The sequence below is a fragment of the Lissotriton vulgaris genome, unplaced genomic scaffold (assembly GCF_964263255.1).
Source record: "Lissotriton vulgaris unplaced genomic scaffold, aLisVul1.2 SCAFFOLD_2698, whole genome shotgun sequence".
Taxonomy (NCBI): Eukaryota; Metazoa; Chordata; class Amphibia; order Caudata; family Salamandridae; genus Lissotriton; species Lissotriton vulgaris.
This window is the reverse complement of record NW_028241065.1, coordinates 170,891-198,725: the sequence shown is the minus strand read 5'-3', so window position 1 is coordinate 198,725 and position 27,835 is coordinate 170,891. Positions and strand designations below refer to the sequence as shown.

General features: G+C 44.4%; 1 protein-coding gene across 1 annotated transcript in view; it reads left to right on the top strand.

Annotated features, from left to right (window-relative positions):
* The first annotated feature begins 5,012 nt into the window (after nucleotides 1–5,012).
* LOC147672117 (uncharacterized) overlaps nucleotides 5,013–27,835 on the top strand; it is a 108,822-nt gene continuing 85,999 nt past the window's right edge. The window contains exon 1 of the mRNA XM_086948022.1: nucleotides 5,013–5,198. The gene's annotated coding sequence lies outside the window, so the exon portion shown is untranslated. The remainder of the gene's footprint in view (nucleotides 5,199–27,835) is intronic.

Below are 27,835 nucleotides of genomic sequence, written 5' to 3'. Positions count from 1 at the left end.
CGTCAATTGTCAAGGTGCGAAATTGTGTCTAACATGAGGCTTTACCAAAAATGATATTGCCATAAAGTATATGCTAAGTAATGGATTTTTGCACATAGGCCATGTGGGCTGAGGGATTTCCTGACGCTTTAAATCACAGACGGGCAAAGTTAGTTTATGCGATTGTTATTTACGAGTGGGAGGCCAAGGGGGGGGTGAGTCGGAAGCACCTCTGCTGTATGACTGTGTGTAAGTGTCTAAGTAGAGTAAGTGAGGAGGGAGGGTGCTGGATGGGGAGGGCCGGGCGGCAGCGTTTAAACAGCAATTAGGTAACTGCCTCCAGATGCTATTGTTTGTGAAATTATTTTTTCTGTTGATGATCAGACAGACTCGTGCTGTCCGCGGCTGTACTGACACAAAAGTACAATAATTAACTGACTGTACAGTACTAAGTCAGTCACGGTTCTGCCTGACGCGCAGCAATTTGACTGATGTAACTTAAGTAACTCTTACTTGGACTAGATGAGTTCAGACTGCTGTCTCTTCCCGGTCCGTGACCGTCCGGTCCGCAGTGCACCAGGGCTAGTTATGCCACATGATGGACATGAAGGACAGGTTGCCGACGATGCCCACGGTGAAGATGATCAATGAGAGCAGCATCACGGCGTAAGCGCTATACCAGTTCTCCTTCATGGGGTAGTGTGGGTTCTGGACTTGCGGGCGCTTCTGGTCGGTCGCCGTTCGGTTCCCCAGTGTTCCCGCTCTCAGCCCTGTCCATTTCTGAGGCCCCGCCATGCCGGACTCTGGACGGGTCTGTGATTGACGTGAGCAGTGGCTTGGTAGGCCTCAGGTGTCTCATACTGTTGCACGGCCTCACATCTGAAGTCCCAGGTCTTTACAGGTATAAATGCTTGCTTGTGTGAAATGTATTCACTGCTGGAGTCGGCGGTTCCGTCAGCGGCCACCAGAGGGCGCACCTAGCCTGCTGATTTAATCCCACTGAGCTGCACATTGGATGAAAGGAAGAAGGGTTTCCTCTTCCGGGTCAGCGGCGGCAGAGACAGCATCAGCAGCGGGTGCTGACATCACTTCCGGCCTCTACTGATGTGTCCAGTCTACTGCAGAGGAGGAAGGAGCCCTGTCTGGTGGGCAGTTAACTTCATCTTCAGACCCCTCTCAGACACCAGATCTGCCCCCTCCTTCAGACCCCAGATCTGCCCCCTCGCACCCCAGATCTGCCCCCCAGATCTGCCCCTCCGCCCAAACCCTCGCCTTCGGAGGAGGAGAGAGCCTAGACATGTCTGCACAGGTCTCTGCTCAGGTAGGAGATTGTAAGCACCTTCTGCTGTGTTTGTAGAAATAGACTGAATAATCCTGGAGGGAATCTCTGCAGGTTTTAAATTGCTAAGTGTGACATTTTCATAATTTTAGTGTAATTGTGAGTGACAATTCAAGAACTATGAGTGACACTTACTCACGAGCAAAAATCAAGAAATTAAACATAGGGAAACATAAATATTTGAAATTACACCCATTTAACCAACAAGAAAACCTTGCAAGGTTTTAAACCTACTGCAAAGCACCAGAAATTGAAAAACGTGTGTGCCCTTGTAACCACCAGATTATTATTATTATTGCATTTCTTATATAGCGCCAGAATCGACCCCCGAAGGGGTATCTCCGCGCTTGCCTTGGGAACCTGTCCTGGTTTTTCCCTGTGAGATAGCCCCTACAGGGCATCCCCAAGGTGAAAGCCAGGCATCCCGCCGCGGGGGGCCGTTGTGGAGATTAAGCAAGCTTAATGCCCAGAGTTGCATAGTGTGAACCCATGATTAGGTCAGGCACCGAAGCGAGAATTATCGAGTCCGTGGACATTTGAGCTCAACACCCTGCCGCGTCGGGAATCGAACCCTGGTCCCGGGTCTGACCTCTGCTTCAGGGTCTGCCTGCTCTAACCAGTGAGCCACACTTCTCCACCAGATCATAGTGTTAAACGAATGAGTAACCATGATATTAAACACGTTTTTCAGAAGCAGTTATGTATTAAAGTTCTGTGCACAAACGGTAGACATACACCAAGGTTGGGCAGGAGAACAGGCTGAGGCAGGAAAACGTCGAAGCTGGGCTGCTAGAGCCTGGTCGGAATTATTGGAATGATTGATGTGTTGCCAGACAGACCGACAGAAAAGCCAATTACCAACAGATTGCCATAGCCAAGCTTTGCCGACTAGGCCCATGACTCCTCCCTGGCTGTTAATGGTGCGCAGTTGCAGACCATCACAGTGTGGACTTCAGGGCATATGTATACAGCACGGTATAAAGCTCCTGAAAACAAGCACAGATGGTGCCAATATCTGAGCCAGTACTTGGAGGAGAACATTGGGTCCATCTCCGCTGCACAGGTGCTGTGGGAGGGCAGGAAGGCCTTTTAGAGGTAATTTGATGAATTATTTGGCTGCCTATAAGTGCCACTGTGAGGCATAACAGTGTTGGTTGACTGACCTCACGTTTCACCTGGCTCAGACGAATAACGCACTGGTGACACCTGCTCTTCTCAAGGAGCTGCTTGGGGCCAAGTATGATCTGAACTTCGATTACACAGTGGAAGACCAGATGGATACGCTTCTGTTGACGATATAGTAGGGGACGGTGAGTTGGCCCACTTTGCTACACTCATGCGTGATTATGGGCTGCCACAGTCGCATCACTGACAGTACCAACAGCTCATGCAGAGCCTGCGACACATGCTGGGTGCTCCCCCTTACGATCTAGAGACTGACCCAATGTTGCATTACATCCTGATGTGGAAAGGATTCAAGGACACTATGGTGGGATTGTATGTTACCATTATGGACAGCCTTTTTTCGAGCACCACTGCCCACACTTTATGCTGTTTGTGGGAGCAGAGGCTGTGCCTCTCACTGTCTGAGCAGGACGGACACGACCTTTGGAAAGACCATGGCAGTTTCCTCCAGGAGGTCAGGTTGAAATTCAGTTATTTCAAGTTCCCACACCACTGGAACTGGACGCTGGAGTGGATCTATAAAGCACATACGGCAGACGATTCCAAGTGCTGGAGGTGCTGAAGGTGTGGCACACTCGCCTGTGACATTTTACATTTCCTGCAGACTGTACAGTGCTTTGTGCTACTGGGGCTTTGTTTGGGATACCTTGATGACCAACCTAGGGGTGGAACAGCAATTTATGGCACGTCTGACCTTGCTTCACTAAAATGTCAGTATTTCAGGATTTAACCCACCAATGTAAGAGTTAGCTGGCTATGGCCTTCATAGTGGGAGTTGGCTTTTTGGGGGCGACCATGGGGCCTGGCACAATGACATTTGTTTTTCCTGTTCCCATGTCCCTTCCCCTCGTGTTCTCCCTCATCCTCCTTCCCTGATCATCTGCGGGATCGTCTGAGCCACATCACTTCTATCTAGAGGGTTAATTTCATTTATTGTATATCCTGTTTTCAATGTCTTCTCACAAGTTCTAGTTTACAGAGTATCTTGGACTCTGCTGAATTGATAAACTTCCATCCCTGTAATAAGCTCATTGTATATGAAAAATCAATAGAGAATTGAGGTATTTAAATAAGATAGAGGGAGTGGAGTCACTTAACATTTGACTTTGACAAATCCAAAGGAAGAGACATTACTGAATTTATAGATATGATCAGCACACATGTAAAGTAATAAAATTAACAACCAAGTCTCACTAAAATAGACATTCAATTTAACATTCTACTGAACTGTGTGCAGTACTCATGGTGAAATATGAGAAACGTTTTGCACCAAAATGTGCGACAGGGTCTGCTCTGTGCCGAATAGTAATGTGTGAAGTTCTAGTTAATCCCCATAGTTTGGAAGAATGGGCCAGGTTTGTGTGAGACCTCAGTACGACCTCCATATGGTTTAGTGTCACTCGTGATGAGTGACGCTTGAAATCTCTGATATATGCACGTCTGAATTAATGTCGCTGTCGAGGGACTCAAGGTTGCTTGTATGACAATGCTACAAAGAGTTGACACACTCTCTAATCAGCGGTGTATTGATGACGAGCGTACTGTGATATAGGGGCCTATGTGAAGGAGTAGAATATTTTAGATTCGTGAAATGTCCCTGCCCTGTTCTTCAGGCCAGTAACACCCACTCATTTTTATGATACAATGTAAACTGTGTGAGAAATGTCTGGTTCATACTCGGTTGCCCTATCTTAGGAATTAATTGTTTCAAATATATATTGCTTTATTTTTTGTCAGTGAATCTTTGTTTGGAGAGGATGGTGGTTACTGGAAACAAAACACCAAAGCCAGGAAGATACCGCTATCTTAATATTTTAGGAGACAGTAGTGCTCTTAAACCAGAAACGCAAAACCTAATTAGAACTTACAATTAAGTCTTGTTGTATGACTATAGCACCAGGACACCGTTTGGTAACAGCGCACTCTACAAATGTTATAAATAAATAAATAAACATGGTATTTGCCTCTGTTTATTTTGCTATCTAGTACGTTGGGGGTTGGAAAAACTGCAAATAAATTATTTTAAAGAATAAAGAATAAATAAGCTGTCCAGTTTAATTGGAAAACTAACTTATATTCTGATATATTAATTGAAATACAGATATATTAATTGAAATACAGATATATTCTTTGAAATACAGACTGTCTCTTCCAGTTGTCGCCTTTCTGTAAATATTCTTTAGTCCTTTACGTCAGTGTTTGGAAGATGCAATCTGAAGAGAAGCTATAAATACTTTTTTACAGCAGCAAAGTGTGAGACCCTGTACTTGAACTGTCTGACCCTTAAAAACATTCACGTCTGTGACTTCTGAAATCCCAGGTCTTTGCTGGTATAAATGCTTGTTTGTGTGAAATGTATTCACTCCTGGAGCCTGGAGGCAGCGTTTCCGTCAGCGGCCACCAGAGGGCGCTCCACGCCTGCTGATGAAATCCACTAAGCTGCACACTGTATGAAAGGGAGAAGGCTTTCCTCTTCCGGGTCAGCAGCGGCAGAGACAGCACCAGCAGTGGTTCTGACCTCACTTCCGGCCTCTACTGATGTGTCCAGCCTGCAGCGGAGGAGGAAGGAGCCCTGTTTGGTGGGCAGATACCTCCATCTACAGACCCCCCTCAGACCCCAGATCTGCCCCCCCTTGCCCCCTCCCTCCCCCTCGAACCCAGGAGGAGGAGAGAGCCTGGACAGTTTTCTGCTCAGGTAGGAGCTGCTAGCTCACTTGGCTGCAATTTATGAATCCATGGATCAGATCACCCCCCCCCCCCCCCCCCCTGGCATTCATGACCAGGTCAGGAGAGCTCAGCTCTAACTGCTGCTGAGCCTGAGTGGGGAGCAGAGGAGGAGAGGAGGAGAGGACTGTCCAGGGGAGGGGCAAAGGACGAGAAGCCTGTCCAAGGGTGCAGAGGAGGAGAGGCCTGTCCAGGTGTGCAGAGGGGGTGAGGCCTGTCCAGGGGTGCAGAGGAGATGAGGCTTGTCCAGGGGTGCAGAGGAGGAGAGGCCTGTCCAGGTGTGCAGAGGGGGTGAGGCCTGTCCAGGTGTGCAGAGGGGATGAGGCCTGTCCAGGGGTGCGGAGGAGGAGAGGCCTGTCCAGGGGTGCAGAGGAGGAGAGGCCTGTCCAGGTGTGTAGAGGGGGTGAGGCCTGTCCAGGTGTGCAGAGGAGGTGAGGCCTGTCCAGGGGTGCGGAGGAGGAGAGGCCTGTCCAGGGGTGCAGAGGAGGAGAGGCCTGTCCAGGGGTCCGAGGAGGTGAGGCCTGTCCATCCTTCTGGCTTTCTATTAATATGTCATAGAGGGTACCTATCCTAGTTGAGGATTTTGCTATACAATCCAGTAAGGGAATGTTAGCGAGGGAAATATTTGGAGTTTTCAAGTTAAGGATCGTATTGACTTGGATACATTTAAAAATATCTGTATTCGGGATTGAGAAATTGTTTTGAAGATACAGAAACCTAGTAGCTGGAACTGGATAAAGGAAGTCCCCTACAGTTAGAACCCTCAGATTTTCCCATCTCCTAGAAATGTCATCATTGACTTGTACTGGCAACAAGGAAGAATGCCATAATGGTGTATATTTATTACATTTTAAAATATTGAGATGTCTCACAGTTTTCTTCCAGATTCTCCACTCACTATTTATAATCTTAAACTTGACCTTCTTAAAGTATGATGGTTCTACCTATTAGCAAGGGGCCTTTTGCCTTATTACCTAACGCTAGTTCATAGGTTGACTGTATGGGATTCACTTCTATGGTTGACTCTGTTGTTTTTATATTAAATAGCGGTGACATTTGCTGGAGTAAAGTAGCCCACAGGTAGAGCGTTATATTAGGGATTGCTAAGCCCCCTCTGTGTCAGGGAAGGGACAGATAGTTCAGAGCTCTCCTTACTTTCCCATAGTTCCAAATAAACTTACTCATTTGGGATTCAAATGTTTTGATGACTTTGTCTTCCACTATTAATGGGATAGCACGAAACAAATACAACACCCTAGGAAGAATGTTCATTTTGAGAAGGTTACCGCTCCCAATTATTGAGAGGTGCAGACTGTCAACCCTCTTTAGGTCTTTCTTAATGGTTTTGAGGAGGGACTCATAGTTTAATTCAATGATCTTCCCTATCTTGGGGGATATACATATTCCTAGATGCACTGCGTTATCTACCTTCTTAGGGTCTTCGAACCGTATATTTTCAGTACAAATAACCGCTGTTTTATCACGGTTGAGAAAGTACCCAGAGATCTGACCAAAAGCTTGAGTGATTAGCTCTATTTCCGGTATTGCCTCGGTGGGGTTAGGTGTTACTACCGCCACGTCATCGGCGTACGCCAGTTTTATCATGGTTGAGAGAGTACCCAGAGATCTGACCAAAAGCTTGAGTGATTAGCTCTATTTCCGGTATTGCCTCGGTCGGGGTAGGTGTTACTACCGCCACGTCATCGGCGTACGCCAGTATCTCAGTATAATGGGAGCCAACCGTGATTGGTTTAATTACATCACTTGCGATTAGCTTCAAGATCAAGGGATTTATATAAATGGCAAATAAAATCGGGGAACAGGGACATCCCTGCCTTGTTTCTCTAAATATATCAAATAGCCTAGATTCCTGGCCCATTACTAGTACCCTGGCCTTTGGATAATGGTACATTGCCCTAATTGACTTCATAGGACATGGCCCAAAGTTATTTTCATCAAGCACTGCCCATAGGAATTCCCAAGAAACTTGGTCGAAAGCATTCTCGGCATTAAGGAGGATCATCGACATCTGGCCCCCAGTCGCATTCATGATATCACATAGCGTTATGGTCCTACGTGTATGATCCGTGGTAGACTTGCCGGGGATAAAGCCATGTTGCCACGGGGAGACCAGATGTTCGACGATCCTCCTGAGCCGATTAGCCAAGATCCTTGAGTATAGCTTCGAGTCTGAGTTTATTAAAGAAATTGGGCGGTATGATGAAGGTAGTTTAGGGGGCTTTCCCTTTTTTGGGAAAATTACTATATTCGTCTCCTTCCATGAATCCGGAGTGATGCTGCTCCCTTGAATCCCTACAAATAGATCTAACGGATAGGGTGTTATAAAATCTCCCAAAATTTTATACAATTCTAGAGGCAGTTTGTCAGAGCCCGCGGCTTTACCCGAGGCCAGTTTTGATAGGGCGAGTTGTACTTCAATAAGCGTAATATTCTTTTCCAGGTCTTCCCTAGTAATATCGTCTATGACCTTATTTGATCCAGACTCGGTTAGCCATCTAGTCAGGGCCTCTTTGATTGCTTCATAATCGAGCGTATCCTCATTTTGATATGGTTTTTGGTAGTATTTTCTAAAAGTTTCTAATATATCTCCCGGCGATGTATATTCCTGACCCTCTACCTCAATGATGGTGATTGTATTAAGAGAATGCTTCCGGCGGGTACGTAAAGCAAGCTGCTTCCCAACCTTCTCTTCATCTTCGTAGATCTTATTACGATTTGACTGGAAGGTCTCAGCCGCCTTCTGGGTGAGCCTACTATTTAGCTCAGTTTTAAGAATAAGCATTTTTCTTAGAGTCGATCCCCCATCCTCGCCTCGCATTATTAGAGTGGTGTGCTTTTCCTCTATTTTAGCTAACTCTTACATCTGTAGCTTATTAGCCTTATCTGCATCTTTCCTGCGCTTAGCTACAAAACTAATTGTCTCCCCCCTAAGTGCGGCCTTGAAGCAATCCCAGACTGTACCCCTGGATGCACTATATCAGTTACAGTCAAAGAAACCCTGAGTCCATATTTTAATGTATTCGATATAGTCTTTATTTACAAGCAATTTTCTATCAAAAGTCCATACTGACCGAGGCCTGTTAAGATTGGTGATATCGAGTGTAAGGGCTGAAAGATTGTGATCCGAGATGATCTTTGGGAATTTACTAATTAGTGCCTTGTCTGAGCAATCCCTGGTTACCCATATGTAGTCGATCCGGACATATTTGTTGTGAGGATATGAGAAATAAGTATATCCGGGGTCAGAGTGTCGTTTTATGTCCCATATGTCTATTAAATCTAAACTCTCTTTAAGCTGGGAAATGGCTCTAAACACTTTTGGTTTATGTCCAGCGTATGTATATTTGTCTTGGTTTTGTCTTGCCCCATTTTGTCTCAGAGAAATATTAAAATCCCCACAAAATATCAATGTTCTGGGCTAAGAGGCTAACTCCAATTCAAGTTCCCTAAATGTAGAGGGATCGTCCTGATTAGAGGCATATATTGAACAAATTGTAATACCAATTTTGAGCTCAACGATAATCCACCTTCCCAGGGGATCAGCTGCCTTACGTATGGCCTGTCCCAAAAAGGGTCTAGTTAATATGGCAACACCTCGGGTTCTAGATGTGTGTGTTGTAGTTACCAACAAGTTAAATCCAGGGACCTTCAATGAATCTCTTTCTTCCCATGGGATATGCTTCTCTTTTAGAGATAGTACATCAAATGGATTTTGACTAAATATCCCACACAGCCGAACCCTTTTGTCCCTATCATTGAGTCCCGCCACATTCCAAGAACATATTTTCAGCTTATCCATAATATTTTATTTTTTGTGGCTTAGATCTAGTAGACTTGTTATAGATTCTGGTTGTACCATGTGAAAAATGTATGCTTAACCTATAAATTTTGTTTGTACAATTTTGGATGCTTTTTTTACTGTTTTCCCCCCCTTGCTCCGCCCCCCAACCCTCTCCCCCCAAACCCCCCTCCCCATCCCTGAAAGTGAGGCGTGCAGACTCCATTAGAGTCTGTTTGATGAAAGTGCGTCTCCTAACCAGTGCTTAAATTAGATAAAGTTTTTATCCTACGGATTATGCAAATTTGAAACCGTACAACCTATATATTTTTGACCACTCTTTTATTTTTTATTTTTTATTTCCTTCCCTCGCACCTATTCCACTCAGTCTGTCTCACCGTGGTCCCCCCCCCCCAACACATCTACTAGGAAAACTCATCTGGCTTAAGAGCTATGATTATAAATATCAATCAATGTTCAATGTTCAAATAACTTTATTAGATTGTTTGTGATACAATCATAAAAGCACAGTTCACAGAAAATATACAATCGGCACATGTGATTCATTACATTAATAATAAAAGAATAAGTGAACAATATAAGACAAAGAGTCACAAGCGAAATATACAATTAAAAATATAAATAATTAATGTTGCTTAAAAATATGCCTGACAACAGCACATTTATCCCTCCATACTTTTCCTAAATCTTATTGCTAATTTCAGGAAGCTACATACAAATAAAGTGCAGTCACAGTTTAGTAGTTGAAGATAATAAAGTGCTGGTCTGATTTGTGCAAATTTCAGTTGTTTGAGGCAAGGTTTTAAGTAAAGCCTCCGGGGTATGATGTAGTAAGAACAAATAAATAAGAAGTGTGTTAGATCTTGCGGAGCCTTTAAGTCGCAGCCGCAAGCAGGCAACACTTGACCTCAATGGGCCCCACTCGGTACAGCCAGTAATAAATGAAATAAATCAAGGCGGAACCTCGTCAGCAGAAAGCGTTCATAACCCGACAGGGGCCATGACAGATATGGTTCCATTTGTAAGCAGGTTTTTAATAATACGTGTTTCCTAACACTGTCTTTCTGTAACTCAACCTCCTCCCGGGCTAAATACCTAGTTGCCATGAAGGTGTTCTTCACAAAAGTGACATCAGGTTTGGTAATAGAATCTGGGGTTAAGAACAAGTCGGGCTGCCCTATTTCTGTAAAACAATCACGGATATACCTTATCCAGGGAACCTTAAACCTACCATCCCATGTTAAAGCTTCTTTTAGTATATGTTGGGTGAGTGGTATGTCTGTGTTCAGCCAACAATTCAACCTGCACAAAAGGGGGTTTGTGGCTATTCTGTCGCATAAGTAAGGCATGCCTAACTCTTCATGGGCAGAGAAGTTTCCAGTTCCCCTTGGCACCCTCAATATCTGCTTTAAAAAGTTGTTTTCTACAACCTCCAACTCTCTAGTGTGGGTGTACCCCCATAGCTCACTTCTGTAACATGCTACGGCGGTGCTTTTAGCCTGATAGAGTTTAAGCAAGGCAGCCACCGGGCTGTTACCCATTTTTCTCGCAAAGTCAAGTATAGCTGCATTGACTCGAGTTACCTGTCCCTTCTTCTTCTGAATCGTGGGTCCCCACGATAGTTGGTGATCGAAGAGGACACCGAGATAAGAGAAGGTTTTGGCTATTTTTTCCCCATTAACATTAAAAAGATTTGGCTTTCTTGATCCCAGACCTGTCTTCATGACGTAGGATTTGGAATTATTAATGCTTAAGCCTCGGGACTCCATAAAATCAAAGAAGGAGTTTAACAGGGTTTGAAGTCCGAGTGCTGTCCTTGAAATCAGGACAGCATCGTCCGCATAGAGCAGGACTGGCACACCTTTCCGTCCAACATAGGGGTAATCTGCTCCAGTTTTTAAAAGGTATTCCTCTAGCTCATTGATGTACAAGTTAAAGAGGAATGGAGCTAAGATACACCCCTGTCGGACGCCCCGATTTATTCTTATGTCACCCGTTACTTTCATGTCTTGGGTGTAACGGACGTTTGCTCTCGTATCAGAGTGCAAATCGGCTAACAGATTGACCAAGTTCTGCACTACTCCCATTTTTAACATGGCATCCCATAGCTTGCTTCTGTCTACGCAATCAAATGCGAACGATAGGTCCATAAAGGCCATATGGATTGTACCCTGCCGTCTCAAGGGGTGGCAGGAGGGGGGGGGGGCTAGAGGGTGTGGAAGGGAGGGGGGGAAAGTGGGGTGGGTGGCGGATGTGGGGGGAGAAAATAAAAAACTGAAGAGAGTTTGTACTGTTAAAGTGATTTCGAATGAAAGAGTAAATTTAAAACAAAGGATATGTTCTTATTATGTATATTGTGTATGCATCAGTTATCTGGACAGGTTGATGTTATGGAAATATTTAAAAATTAGGTATGCCTAAACTAAGGATTGGATCCCTCAACATAGGAGGATTAAATGATTGGAAAAAGAGGGGGAAGCTTGAACAATATCTAAATATGATAAACTTAGATTTAATATGTTTACAAGAGACCCACTTACCCTGGAGCAAAAAACATTGGTTGAATTTTAAAAGCTATGAATTGCTGTCATGTACATCCCAGACTTCTATGATAAGAGGTGTGGCCATAATTGGTAAAGTGGGGTTAGGGGGGGCCAAAAGGTGTAAGGCGGATTCATTGGGAAGATGGGCAATTTGTGAAATGAACTTAGGTTTCACTATCTGCACAGTATATGGATCCAACACAGACGAGCCAGAAATCTTTAGTCAAATTGAAAATGAATTAATTGATTGGCATACCCCGATAGTATTATGTGGCGATTTTAACATCTCTGCAAATTTTACGGATGGCAGCGCATACATAGGTATGAAGCCAAGGGTGTTTAGAGCAATCACGTCAATGATGCAGTCACATGGCTTAGATGATGTTTGGGGAAATTTACTGACTGGAGACCCCGGGTTTACTTATTTTTCACATCCTTTTAATAAATACTCGAAATTGGATTATTTAATGATCTCGACTACCCTACTTAGGAGTGCACAAATAAATAAGCTTCCCAAAATTATGTCTGATCATAATCCCCTAGTCTTAAATATGGCCATCAATAAACCATACAAGGTTCCTAGACCCTGGTCATTTGATAAAAAATTATTAGCGGATGCCGACTATATCACTCATATGAAAATATGGTCCCAGTCCTTTTTTGACGCTAATAGGTATAGTGCATCAAGGGGAGTGGTGTGGGATAGCTTCAAGGCGGGAATAAGAGGAGAGACTATAAGCTATACCACCAACATATGGAAAAAGGTTAATAGGGAAAGGGAAGCATTGATGGGAAAACTGAGTGAGGCAGAGACACAACATAGACTAGATATAATTACAGGTGCTCAATCTGTCGAGAGCCTACATAGAGTGAACTCCTTAAAAGCTGAGATCCAGAAACAACTAGCAAGAAAGGCGGCAGCAAATTATCAGGCACAGGGATCACGCCTTTACGAAACTGGTGAGCAAGCAGGTAGAGCTCTTGCCCTGCGAATTAGGCAGGTGGCAAGTAAGAACATTGTGACACAAATTGAATATCAGGGCCAAATACACGACAAACCTGGTGAAATTCTGGAGGGGTTTAGGAAGTTTTATCAAGAATTATATCAGGAGGAAGCAGCTGCAGAGGCACCAAATATATGCTGGTTAGACATGGGTAGTAAGTTAAAACCAGGCCAGATCGAACTACTGGAACAAGATATTACAATGTCAGAGGTATTGGAAGCACTGAAAGATCTTGCAAGCGGAAAGGCGGCGGGCCCAGATGCTATACCAGTAGAGCTTTATAAAAGTCTAAGGGAGGAAACAACACCAATGCTCTTAGATCTATTCAATGGTGTTATGAATACCGGAATAATACCTGAGTCCTGGCAAGAAACTAATATAGTAATCTTCCACAAAAAAGGGAAACCTAAGACTAACCCGGGCTCCTACAGACCAATATCATTGATTAACGGTGATAACAAGCTATATGCCAAAATCATGGCCACTCGCATGGGAGGGATCATTGCGTCCTTGGTTTCCCCCTGGCAGCATGGGTTTATCCCAGGAAGAGGAACCACAAACCATATTAGGAGAGCTATTACACTATTTGACATCGGTGATGCTAGGGGGGAGGAGGTTGCAATGATCCTCCTCGATGCGGAGAAGGCATTTGATCGCGTCAGATGGAGTTTCCTATGGAAGGTTATGGAGGCAAGGGGATTTGGCCCTAGATTTTGTCAAGCCATCCAGGCTATGTACTCATCGCCTATGGCAAGAATTCAATTAATGGGGGAAAGATCAGATAGGATCAACATAACAAGGGGTACAAGACAGGGCTGCCCATGCTCTCCAATCTTGTTCGCACTCTACATAGACCCTTTAATTACACAATTAATGAACAGTGCGCTTATTAAACCAATAATATCAAATGGGTTTCACACCAAACTTCTCGCTTATGCGGATGATCTAGCAGTCATTACAAAAGATCCAGAGCTAGCTATGAGGGAGGTAGTTAATATAACTAGTCAGTTTGGAGATGTGTCGGGCTACCGACTAAATGTGGATAAAACACAGGTACTTTGTTCTAAAAAAATAGCCAAGGTGGATGGAAGGTATGTATAATCTGTAGTTTACCTGGGTATAACAATAAATGCAGAACCAGGTAAAATAATTGACGATAATTACACCCCTCTTTTCAAATCTATGGAAACAGATCTAAAAAGAATGGACTCATTAAAGTTGTCACTGATTGGGAGGGCTAACGTCATAAAAATGACAATGTTTCCTAAGGTGCTTTATAAATTAAGGTCAATCCCATTCAAAATTGACGAGAAAATTATTAAGAAGATTGAGTCCATTTTCATGAAATTTTTATGGCAATATGGTAAAATAAGGCGGTCAAATAGATATATGTCATTACCACAAGATAGAGGTGGGTTGGGATTGCCAGATATTAAGAGCTATCATTTTGCATGCCTCCTTGCAGACACGGCTATCCTACTCCATCCGGGGGGTCCAACCCTCAGGCAGGCGGTGATACCATCAATTCATCAGCTATTGGTGGGAAGTGAAGCTGTAGGGCTTTTATTAAGGAGAACCCAGAGGAGTTATTACAAGGAAATTGGATACAAGACGTTGGAAGGTATATGGTCTATATGGAAAACTGTTAAAAAAGTTCTAGATATACCCACTATCCATTATCGCACGCCACTGTGGAACTCAACACTCTTTCCAAATCGTAGTAGGGGTGGAACGTGGCATCATTGGGAGAGTCATGGTATTGTGGAGTTGGGGCAAAGAATGATGAGAGATCACTGCAGAACGCTTGAAGAACTCACACACCAATATTCACTACAAGGCTATCAAAAGTTCAAATACCTACAGATTGTAAATAGAATTAAAGCAATTAGGCCACGTATCACTCAGCTTGGGAAATTCGAACTAATTGAGTATTTGAAGTCAGGCGGCCATAGAATTAGAGATATATATAAAATATTTAACGACGCATCAATCGACGATATTGGAAAAATTTAAACCACATGGTCCAAAAAATTGGGAGATCCCGAAGTAGACCTTGATAAAGCGTTAGCTATGGATAAGCGGTTTCTGCGTTCCTCGAATCTCAGGGCCCAACATTTCAAAACTCTATTTAATTTATACTATACGCCCGAAAAATTATTCTCTTGGGGGAAAGCGACAGATAGCAACTGCCCCAGATGTGGTAATGGTACAGCAGATCTTATACACATGTTCTATGGCTGTGAAAAATTAAAAACTATTAAAACCGAAATAACACGGTTTTTAGAGGGGCTACTCGACGTCAAAATTAACCTATCCCCAACCTTGATAATAATCGGTTGTGATGTGAAACTAAATATGAGTACTGAGGCCGAAGCTTTAGTTTTCATTTCCGTAGCAGTCCTTAGGATTTTAATTAGCGCAGCCTGGAAGGATTCAGAAGCCCCAACTTTTCAAATGTGGTTGTGCAGAATGCTGGGTATACATAATATTGAGGAAGCATTATATGATTTAAAGGGAGTGAAGCTAAGGGATATGGGTAAGCGACTTTGGGCCCCAGTGGCCACTTGGAGGACAGCAAAATTACAAATGAATGATTTACTGGCTGTGTAGATATTTAACATGTCAACTGACTCTGTACTGTATAGTATTCTTTTTGCTTTTTCGCTTGACGTAATACTGTAATGCTTCTAACTATGTATTTATGTACGCTTCTATGAATATGTATTTACCGGTATGAACGCTCAATAAAAATATTAAAAAAAAAAAAAAAAAAGGATTGTACCCTGCCGGGCCATAGTGTATTTTCCAATAATCAAATATAGGTTCAGACACTGGGTAATTGTTGAGTGTCTAGGCCTGAAACCATATTGAATTGGGGATATTATGTTGTTATCTTTTGCCCATGTGGTTAACCTATTCAGGATTACTCCCCCCACCACTTTTGCTACAGAATTGATTAAAGATATAGGCCTGTAGCACAGTGGGCTGTTACGGTCACCCTTTTTAAACACGGGCACTATGGTCGATATCCCTCATGACTTTGGGCAACCAGAGACCACAGCTGCATTAACTACAGCGGTGAGGACGGGAGCCCATAGCGAGATACAAGGTTTAAAAAGGTCCGGTGGTAGTCCATCTGGACCAGGAGCCTTGTTACTGGTTAACCCCTGAATGCCCTTTTCTACCTCATTGACTGAAAAAAACAAAAGATTCTCCATAGGAGTTGTAGAGCTATATTCCACATGTTGCTCATTGCTTTTAAAAATTGTGCTAAAATGAGTGACCCAGTTCTCCTCGGGAATATTAGTGCCAAGTACAGTACTGCTAGGATCATCAAACAGTGGGTTATTGATGATTTCCCAGAATTTGGCACTGTTACCCAGGATTGTTGAATCAAGCAGGGACTCCCAGGTGCTTGCCTTAATTTCTTTTTTCCTTGTGGCGAGAGTTGTCTTGTAAGTTGCTCGCAAAGCTTTAATTTGGGCTGGCTCTCTAGGTCTGATTTTTAGAGCCCTTTTCAGATCTCTGCTTGCCTTGGAGCAAGAGTGGTCAAACCATTTAGGGTTATTTCCAGTATGTCCCTTAACTGGTACGGTTAACATAGACCCTACTGTTGATACCACTATCCCGAAAACAGCTAAAGTCAGTTCCGGGGGTGATGCAGGGGAAACACAAAGTGCAAGTTCATGTCCACATGAATTATTAATTGAGGTGTACAAGCTGTCACAGTTTACCATTGTCCATTTCAATCGACGTTTGCCATTTGTACATTTTAAGGCCCCACAATCTTCACAATGCTTTTTCTGTTCAAAGATGCCCCCGCCCAGTCTGATAGAGATGGGGTTATGATCACTGAAAATGTTTGTTAAAATAGTGAAACCGGAGGCAGAATTTGCAAGGTCAGCAGATAGTAGAATGTGGTCTATATAGGAACCATGTCCTCAACCTTTATATGTGGGGACATCAAAAACCTTAGAGTCCGGCGCCATAGACATGGCTACAGTTAAATTGTTTTCATTTATCAAATTGTTAAGATGGCTTCCTCGCCGAGAGTGGTCAAAATGGAAACCTTTCATGCTGTTACATCCCAACAGTCCCATGGGTGTCACTCCTGGGTTCCCGCACAGATGTGCGTTAAAGTCACCTGCAATCAATATGTTACGTGGCAAAGTGCCTGCTCCGTCTCTCAGAAGGTCATATAACTGCAGTATACTACATTCTCCTTGGTTGCTTACTGCATTATAGAAATTAATCAAGGTCAGAGCATGTTTACCCCTCTTCAACACCAGAACTTGGATGTTTCTATTTTCAAGGCTACGGTTAATTATTTGACAAGTAAGTGCCAGGTTAATGAAAATTGCCAAGCCCCCCTTTGCTCTCCCACTACTTGATGGGACCGCTGGCGAGAAAAAGCTTTGGTATCCCTCAACAGTATTCTCTTCCATCCATGTTTCTTGGAGGCATATCACGGCATGCTTCTTTACAAACGCCAACCAAGTGGGATCGTGTGCTTTATCTGCCAGACCCGCTGTGTTCCAGGAGACTAAGCTCAGACTGCTGGCAGTTGAAGTTTCTGTTATGGTGCCAGGGTCTGCAGTTCTAATATCTGGCATATTTCGAGGTGATTGTTCTAACTGCGTATCTCCCTGTGTTTCCATTACAGGGTAGTTATATTCGGTATGAGGTGGAACGAAACTGAGAGCATCAGTCGGGTCATGTAGTGTACACATCTGATCGTGTGATGGAGATCTATCTATTGAGGGACCTGTATCTGGCTCTACCTGGCTTTTTATATCTAATTCATCGTCAAGGGAGGGAACAATTACTACTTTTATGTCCTTAGTGTTGCCTGATACTAGATTATAATGTGTGGGACATGTAGTCAGTCGATCCCATCCAAGCCACTCTGATCGTAAAAGACATCAAACCTATTTGAGATAGGCACACTGTACTGAGTGTTTAGATATGTTGGGTAGGGATAATCATGTTGGCGCATTCGCTGTGAAGCGTCCCTCCTCTCATAATGAGTTACTGGATAGTTAACATATCTATTATCCCAGGGTACTTCTCTCCTTTGCTGTCTTTGATCAGTTACAGTGTGAAGACCATAATTCCTAGGGGTAGCCCTCGTTTGATGTTGGTTATAATTAGCATGCGTTATTCCCTGCTCTAATGAGGGTTGTGTATACCCTGTATTTGACCCATGGTCACCTGCAGGATAGAAGTAACTAAGGTCCATTGTACGAATCAAGCTATTTATAGGGCCGTCACTCCAGCTGCTAATATGGCTTGCCACACGGTTGTCCTTTAAACTAACAATAATGCAATCTCCCTCAGTGGACTTAAATCTATGTCCCACCCAGTCAACCCTCCTGACATAAGATATTGGTCCGTTAATGTGAGGGGGATCGGTCTGTGAGAGGTTAGCCAATGGCTCACTTTCTTTTTTAGTTCCCCATAAGTCTCTACCTTATCCTCACCTAGTTTCGGTACACCAATCATTACTATGGTGTATGGGTGAGATTCAGGTGGGAGATTTATGTAGATGGGTTTTTTAGGTTGTGCCAAATTTGATATTTGCACTGGTCGTGCATTTGTGGCTATATTTTGGGTTACTAAGGGCCTTAAGGGCTCAACCTGGTCATTAGGTAAATCAGGAGATAGACCCTCAGCAGCCCATTCACTTTCATCAGTTCCAGTTGTAGAGGCATCTGTGATAATGGGCGGGGTTAAAACCGCTACAGGTGGAGTGTTTACACAGGCGATAGGGTTTGGGGTCTTATGCACTGTTACTCCCAAAGAGGGGGTCAGTAACAGTTTAGACTTACCACTGTTGGGAGTTTTCTTAGCTCGTACGTTTTTATTGTTAGTTTGCTTGGAGGTACTGGTGCTTGCCGATGTAAGGGCGGCCTTTGGCTGCGGTGCACTAAGAATTTTTAGAATGCTTGTAGTGTCTTCATTTTGGGACCTCTCAAACTTCACTAGGACTTTCTCTATGCTGATGATTCTTTCGCTTATAGGCAGCAAAAGAGACCTTACTAGATGTTCCAGTTCCGTCAGAACTGATTTATCGTGTGTACATGCCATTTCAGTCTCCCTTATCTGATCTGTGGTAACTTTCGTGTGCTCTGGCTGTGATTCATTAGGAAACAATGGTGTGCCCTGACTAGAGAATGATGCTAATGAATTGGATGTTTTGCTAGTTAATTTGGCCAATCTAAAATTGAACCAAATATCCTTTGCCGAGGGCTTATGTTTACCTAATGGACGATAAGTTTTCCTCACTATCGATTTTGTTTTTTTCCCATACCGCCGTTTCGACATTATAGGGGAGGATGTTTTTTCTGTAGTTGTTTTGTTTACAGGAGTTGAGCTCCCTGCAAGTCCCTCACCTAACCTTAGGGGGGTTGTAGACATAACTCCAGCATAGGGAATATACGAATTTTCCCCAGAGGTACAGATCAACGTGGGGCTGCTTTCCCTGCTATTTAAGCATATAGGTGACTCTGATAATGCATTTTTCCTACTACTTTGGCCACTAGGTAGCCCTGTGAAAGATTGCATTAAGAGCGATTCCTGTGAATTTACTGTGGAATCCAGGGTGTTATTAGTGGTGGGAGTATGCTTTGAGAGGTTAGAAAAACACAGATTTGGTGTTAATGAGAGATGCCTCTCTCTGTTCTGTATTGCGTCTGCTACAGCACCTATAGTCTTTTGTAAGAGTTGGAAGTGGTGTGGTAGGGACAGTCTTATTTCGAGTGGAGGATCTTGTAGCCTCCGGGGTCTTTCTGGCTTTAGTCATCGTGTACAACTTCCTGAGTACAGTTAAACTGTTAAGCACTTTACTTGGGCGGTGTATAGTTGATATAAAGTTCCACACTGGCAAGAAATGTAAGAAATATAAAACTGTCACCTTGAGCTGTGTCCCAGTCTGCTGTAGATGAAAGGGGGGTGGCCCGTCCCGTCCCCTTTGGTCCTCTGAGGGCCACAGAGGGCCCGCCCTTCGCCTGGGCTTAGCCCCGGGCACTCCCGCGATACGGTAGTGAGGAGTCTCTTTATGCGCCTCCTGGCGCGTTTCTCAATTGCGCGGCTTCCGGCCGCTCTGCCCTCTGGGAGTCGTGGTCCCGGGTCGGCGAGCTCACCCCCACACTGCGGCCGCAAAAAGGTTGTAAATTGCGGCGGCGGGGGCGAGCAGGCAAACCAGCACAGGAAGAAGAATGCGGGCCAAAGGAACGTGCAGGTACGGCAGTTTAGCTATCTTCCAACAAGGTTAATTATCAATCAAGTTACGAGATATCCTTAAAAATCAAGAAAGAGAAGAGAAAAAAAAAAGCAAGCGAAAAATGTACATCATATCTCATTTGAGACCATCTAGATATTCTTTCGCTTTGATCTCGGAGGCGAAAAATTTGTCCCCCATTTATAACTTTCAGCCGAGCCGGGTATTTCAAATATGCCTGCACCTTCTTTTCTTGGAAGGGTTTAATGAGTTGGCGAAGCCGCCACCTCCTCTCCACAGTTGCGTGGCAGAAGTCCGGGCGTAGAAGTAGGTTATTGACCCCCTGGATCTTTTTGCTTCTGGCCTGGCCTTCTCAGCAATTGCCTGTCTTAAGAGGAAGTTGCCGAAATAGACTAAAATAGCCCTTGGATACCCCCCAGGTTTGACCGGGTGTCTGGAGTAAGAGGGACATGGTGGGCTCGTTGAACTTCTAAGTCCCAGTTCTAGCTAGACAATTCAGGGAGAGATTCACGAAAAAGTTGTACTACGAAGGAGCGGGCGTCTTCCCCTTCAATTTCCTCAGGGATACCTAGCACGCGTAGAGTATTCCTACGTAATCGATTTTCCATGTCCTCTAGCTTCCACCTCACATCTGATAGTTCAGCCTCATGTGCGTCAATCTGTTCGTGATTTTCAGCCGTCTCAGACTCATTAGAGACAATTCTAGACTCTAAATCTGTCATTCGATCACTAAATGTCCCAACTTTTCTTGAGAGTTTGCGCACCACCCCTTGAGCCTTACTGAGAGCAGCTTGGGCCTTGCGCCCATCATGAGATGTCTCCTCTCTGTGCGCCGCTATAGCTTGAAGTACAGTTTCAATTGTAGGTGAGGTTGAGCTTTGGTATGTTGGGGAGTCCGAATGTTGTGTTATATTTATAAAGCTTGGCGGTGTTAATGATGCTGTGAGGTGATTTGATGGCGTGTAGTCCCAAGCTAGCTCTGCTGTATCCTGATGGCTCTTTCTGCGTTGTAGTACAGTTTTTTGGCCTGCTCTATGCGCTTTTGCACTCATTTTGTCATCACTTAAATCACTCAGAGGACATCCTGTGTCATCAGACCACCCAAGTTCGTCCGAGAATGAGAAAAAATTGCTCGGATCTTTATCTCTGTCCGGGTCGAAATCGATACATTTTTTGTTAATTTTAGCTGCCATAGAACTCATTGGCTCCGTCTGGGGCACTTCTATTTGAATTGTGCTGTCAGGCATTTTGCGATCATCTGTATGCACCTGAGTATCTATAGGGATAATGTCATCGATGGCTATGTGGAGGGGAGTAGTAATTTGTTCAGCCAAGTCCGCAGGAGTTCCACCCCCTTGTACCACAACACCCCCTATCCCATTCATGCTTGCTTCAACCCCAGCTGCTGTATCATTATGTGTAGGGCTTACTGTGTTGGCGTCAGTTGTCCCCGTTATCACAGTTATCCCAGGGAGGTCCTCGTCGCTGCTTTGCTGGTTACTCTGCTCATCCACCGCCTTCGCCCCCTTCAGGGCTGCTGGTGTCTGTTGAGTTCCCGGCTGACTCCTCCTGCCTCGACCCGGAAGGATTTTCGCCGGCGTCTTGCGGAGGAGGTCAATGACAGAGGGGGCAGTCAGACTTCCCTTCCGCGTAGAAGTTACACCCTGCTTCGGTGTCTTAGCTGGAATGTTTTCGGTAGCTCCTGGGGCAGGCTCTGGAACACCGCCCGCTTGCCTCACAGGCTCTGCACCGTCCCGGACTGCCAGTCTTGCCGCCCTTGCTTTAGCAGCCACCGCCGTGGCATTCTTTGGTGCCATGACGCTTCCACTGACAGCCACGGCACCCCTCCGCTTTGGAGCTCCGACAAGGTACGTCTGACCAGCGGTTCTCTGAGACTTGTGGCTGCCGCTGCACAGGTATCGGATCACTACGAGACCAATTAGGGATCCCAGCGTTGCAACTTGACTCCTGATCGGCACTTTTGTGTCGTCTATGACCACGTTCTCCAGAATCTCCATTGCTCTGTTATGGGGTTATTGCATTAGTGTATACTCAAAAGTTCGGTATAACTTCAGCGGCGGGTTTGAAATTACTTCTCAATTTCATTTTAACCCTTTATGCTGCAGAATCCGTATATTTTCTTAGACCTCAGCACTGGTCTGTGCGCACTGCAGTCTCACAAGACTTCCCAGTTGGGAAACCCAGTGATCACTCTCCTCCAGTTCTTAGGAATTCCCACCACACAATTCTTGGGGAGAAATTAGACCTAGGTCTACCAAATGCTGATGCAACTTTTAATTTGTGCAATTACTCAAAATGTGTTCCTTCATAAACAAATTATAAAGTCCAGTAAAATCATGCACATTGTGTCCAGTTAACCAACCATCCAGTGTCTTTACTGAGTAGTCTACGAAATCTATCCAGGATTGGGTCTGGGTTTTGTGAGCCCCCCTGAACCTAATTCTATAGTCCTCAGTAGTGAGTCCAAAGCCCTCAATCAGAGTTTCTTCATGAGGTCATAGGACCCTGCATCTGGCCCAGAAAGGGCCAGAAGTCTGTCTCTGCAATTACCAGAGAACAGTTCCCAGAGACCTCTCCACTGGTTTTGGCAAACATACCAATCTTGAGAGAGATCGCTATGACTATAAGTCAGTTCGAAGGAAAAGAGAGAGGGATATGAGGGTGGAGGCCTGGGAAGGCCCGATCAGGCGGCTAGGACATGCAATAGCAGAGATTTTTAGAAAGTAATAAACACTCCCTATTTCAAAAATACTAAAGATCCGACACTGGACTCATATGTAGGTGAAGAAGCATGGGGTGGCACACTGTGAATTTATATTCACCTCAAACACTGCTCCTGTGGTGCCCTCTAGTGACACAGATACTAAATTGCAGGTTTCTTTTTCACTCTCAGAATTCAGAAGAGGGTTGGCGGCCTGTGTTGCTGGAAAAGCCCCAGGACCTGATGTGGTGCCGATAGATCTTTTTCAGGAAAACCAAGATTTGTGGGCTCTGCTGCTAACAAATGTTTTTAACAGCATAGTTATAGATGGGCCTCCACCTTCCTGGAAACATAGTGTAATTATTCTGATATACAAAAAGGGGACTGGGGAAGCCCAAAGAACTATATGCCTATCTCCTTATTGGACACAACTGCCAAACTTATGGGTTGGTTCCTTTTATTCAGGCTGGAAGAGTGGACCCAAGAAACATCTTAATGCAGGCTGCAGTATGCCTTCCAGAGGGAAAAAGCCACTACAGACCAATGTCTAAACCTGTCACTATGTATAGACAAATATACCAGATCGAAAGACGGGAAAATCTACATGGCTTTTATAGACGTATCAGCTGCATTTGACTGCGTGAGCCATCAGAAACTTTGGTATTTATTGGCAGAGATGGGGATTGATCCACTTATAATTAACTTTATCCGCCAACTATATGTAAATGCCACTGCATGTGTCCCGTATGGCAAAAATGGGAAATGAACCCGGACCTTTAAGATCACTAGAGGAGTTAAGCTGGGATGTGTCCTCGCCCCGTTTCTTTTTTTATCCAGATATACAAACAGGGTTGAGGCAGCCCTCTCGGACTCATCCCCGGACGTGCCCGTGTTTGACACCAACCCACTACCAATGTTAGCTTACGCCGATGATGCAGTGTTCATTGCAAGAATGGGGGAAGCTCTCCAATGGCTCATAACAACATATGCATCATTCATGGCTTCGCTGGACCTTAAAGTAATTGATACAAAATCTTCTGTCATTATAGCAGTGTCTGGCAAAGCTGATAAATCCCCACACTTCCATATGGATTGCCAGAAAACAGAAGTGGTAGAGTCCTTCCCATACCTGGGAGTCTTATTTGATAAAAATCAAACTTGGGAGAACCTGGTATCGGCAAGAGCACTAGGAATGGAAAGAAGTCTGAAAGCTATTAAGGCCTTCTCCAAAAGTTAGACACTAGCCCCCTTGACCCAATTAAAATATTTCTCAGGCCAAAATGAAGGCAATAGATACATAAGGGGCAGGAGTCTGGGGTATGGCGCCTACCGGCTGTCTCCAAAAACTTGAAGATAATTTTTAAGTCCCTAGTGTTTCTACCTTCCACTTATTCAAATGATATCTTACATATAGAATTGGGGTTACCTTACATGTTACATACCATTAGACTAGCACCAATTTAATACAAAACATATTTAAAGATTGTTTAAAATTAGACCATTACAATAAGATCAGATGGCTGAGTTATGTGGAATCGGAATTAATGGCAATTTGGTTGTGAGAATTATTTAAGGATTAAACGGCATGCAGGAAGATTTCAAAACAGAAATTAATTGAGATTTTTATGCGGAGGACTCATTATCTTCGCAGGGAAAGGAATTACAGAAAAAAGACGGTTCTTGCATATCATCTGATTTCCCCCGGGCCAGAGGGAGGATATTCCTATCTAGATCTAGATAGGAACTATTGAGATTTTGTCTGACTCTCCTCCCCTTGATGTTAGGTTATACGGAGAGAAGATTCAAACACTCAGATTAATGCTGTGTCCCTGCGTCAACCATTCCCCCCAATCCGACCTGCATCTAGTCTTGTTTTGTGGGTTTTATAAAACAGTATGAGAAGACATTATCCTTCAGATTTTAAGGCGCCCCAATTTTAAACCATGCCAGGTGGCACGTTACTTCTTTAAATCTCTGCCTGATCCCGTTGTCTGTTTTTCGGTAGCCACCTGTTTGTGGGCCTGTATGAAAAGGAGAAAGGCGCGAGATTGGTTTTAACTAACAATTATATGCAGAAATGAGTAATTTGATGTTAGCTGACTGGATTCGGTCAATGAGGCACATGATGCACTTTATGAGATAAAATGTCCTGTAAAACTATTTGTTGTTCTTTTTAAATAATTCTACTTGCTCTAGGAGTTTAACTTGTTATGAACTGGGGCTGGTTGTTGATCACTGATTTAAATTGTGCTTTTATGATCTGTATTTAAGAGATTGAATAAAGATTTTATTGATTGATTTTTTAAATGTGAGTCTCACCCCTCTGTGCTCCCTCTCCCTGCTGCTTGGAGCTGCTTCAGCAGTGTCCCTGTCATGGCATTGAGGCGCTCATGGTAATCCAAGGCCCCGGAGCAGTGTCTGTCCTCAGCGCATACGCAGCTGTTAATGCAAGTCCGTCTTTAACCCGCGCTCCGATGCGGGAAGCAGTGTCTGTCTTCAGCGCATGCACAGCTGTTAATACAAGGCCCTCTTTAACCCGCGCTCCGTGGCGGGAGGAAGTGTCTGTCCCCAGCGCATGCGCAGCTGTTAACCCATCAAGACCTCTTTAACCCGCGCTCTTAGTTCAGTCCTGGTGTTTTCTGTTTATCTGAATGGAAGACAGTGTGGATGGTCCCAGTTGCGTCCCCTCTTGGTTGGACTCTGTAGGCCGCGCTTCCCTCTTACAGTTTTATGTGCTTCGCTATTCTCAGCGCATGTGCGGCTATAACGAGCATACATCCTGCGCATGCACAGCTACAGATCATCAGAGCGGCTCTTGTCCCGCGCGCGGTTTGTTGTCACGGGTGTGTCCCCTCCAACCAGGCCGACACTGTCCCCCCTTCTGCCCGGGCACTCCCCTCTCGAACCCACAAGAGAGGTAAGGGGAGATAAGGCCTAGAGGCAGCAGTGGAAGCGGTGGAAGAGCATTAACGTATGAGACCTACAAGGGTGTGGTGTCTGTGGGGGCGGGGCCTGTGGCAATGGGGCGGGGTCTGTGAGTTGGGGGCAGGGCCTGTGGGAGTGGTCAGAACAATACACCTACACAGCCTGGAGGCATTGACTGTTTTGTGTTCCTCACTGGAGACTAGTTTGTCCTTACGCTTCAACTGTGGAATGTGTTTTTTGGGAACCCTAATCGCTCCAACTTTAGTTTGTATCGTGTAATTTTTGGCGGATTTATACTCTGTAAATATGTTACCATAATATCTAATCCTATATACTTCGCTCTATTGTGAAGCGCTCTGACACCGCTGGGTAAAGTATGCGCTATAAAAAAATGCCTAAATAAATCCAATGCCCTGCGACCAGGCAGTTGGAGGCTCGTCGTGGCCTTGGGGCTCCCAGTCACACGTCCTCAGGTCTGTAGACTAAAGACTATTGCACCTTGCAACTCAGAATTGGCAATTCCTCAAGCTCCGGCGGGCTGCTTTTGGAGGCTTCAGGCATGATTCTGAATGCCGCCATAGTCGCCGAATCTCAAGTTGCACATTCTTACCTTGCTCCTGGGACACTGCAACCACAAACTTTACCCACTTGCTGCCCGCATCTATAAAATATGTTTTTGACACAAGTGTGTCCACATGAGCATCTTTTAATTTGGCTGATCGAGGTTTTGCAGCAAATATTTTTTTAACCCTTTGCGTGCGTGCGTCGGCCAACGGCCGTCGCAAACACTACCTCAGTAGTGCTGCGCACGTCCGTTTGCCGACACAGCCCCGTCTGCGCATTCGAAGACCCACACCGCAGAGGAATTGCCGCTGCAGTAAACGGGTTAAAGCCATGCTCTTGTATTTACAATCAACAGAAGCTTGTGCAGTGAGGGCTGGTGCTGTTCCTGACATCCCGTTCATTTTGTGGTAGTGCCTGGATCAGTCTTCAGCGCATTCCTTGCTCCCAAATGGTGCTTTTCAGGCCCTAGACTCTTGCTGTGGTTCAGTGGGCTCCTAAATCAAGCTTTTGAACTCTTCATGAGTGCAAATAAGCCCATTCGAACCCGAAACCCACTGCTCGCGCAGAACTTCAGCATGAGCCCCTGCCGCCTATCTCCTTGCACGGAAAGCATCAATCGATCTGGAAGACCAACAACGTAAACCTCCAGCCCGACCTTCTGCGACACCTGGCCTGCTCTTTGTGCCATGTCCACCACCGCCATCAACTCTCTCCTTACTCCCTGCGACACTCTCCAATGCGAACGGGGCTCTTGGCTTAAAACTTGAGAAAGTAAACCTTCAGCTGAACTAATCTGGGGCTCTATCTAATTCGCGCTCTATCGTGATCAGCGTGAACATTTGACTTTAACCTGGTCCAGAATGACCAGATTGCCTCGGTTGGCGCTTTATGTTTTTAGGTGCTATATAGAAGTTTATACTTTAAAATTCATATCTCCGGTTATACTGATTGGATTTTTGCCTTTTGGGTTTCGATTTGTTAGTCAAACTAAGCTCTATTGTTCTAACCTGGTGTTGATTTTTTGTGCTGTTTACGCTGTTTTACTGTTTGAAGTGTTGCACAAATATTTACACATTGCCTGTAAATTAAGCCTGACTGCTCTGTACCAAGCTACCAGGGGGTTGACCACAGTTTAATTTGGGGGTTTGCGTGTGCCTTATCCTGACTAGGATTGTCAAATTCTGAAAAGGAGCATACAGTTATAACTAGATTCTTTCATCAATTATACTCAAGCATGTAATTAAACCTCATTTCCTTTGCAAACTAAACAAAATATTATAAGATCCACCAAATCATAAAATACAGCGCAGAGTCTTGAGATTTCTGTTTTTCAATGTATTCTTTATTTGTACTCAAATGCATCAGCCCAGCCAACGCGTTTCGTCCAACATGGACTTCATCAGGGTTGGAATAGTCTTTTATAGTAGCTCACCAAGGTGCTATTTCTGTAATCAGATGTAGTATAGATATATAGGCAATCACTGTATAAATCATGATTGATTTAATTCCTTCGATCCATATTGAAATAGTTTTATTGAAAAACACCAAGTCGCTTATTCTTATTAAGAGATGCAATATCAATAAGCTTGTAATCACCATTGCATCCAGTCAGATAAAATCATGATAGGATTATTGCCTTTGATAAGTCCTAGCATGTAGTCTCGTCGGGTATGCAAAGCCATCTATCCGATCTGATAGACAGACGGTCTTGCATGCAACGGTGATTGGCTATATATCTATCCTACATCCGATTACAGAAATTGCACCTTGGTGAGCTTCCTTGCACCTGC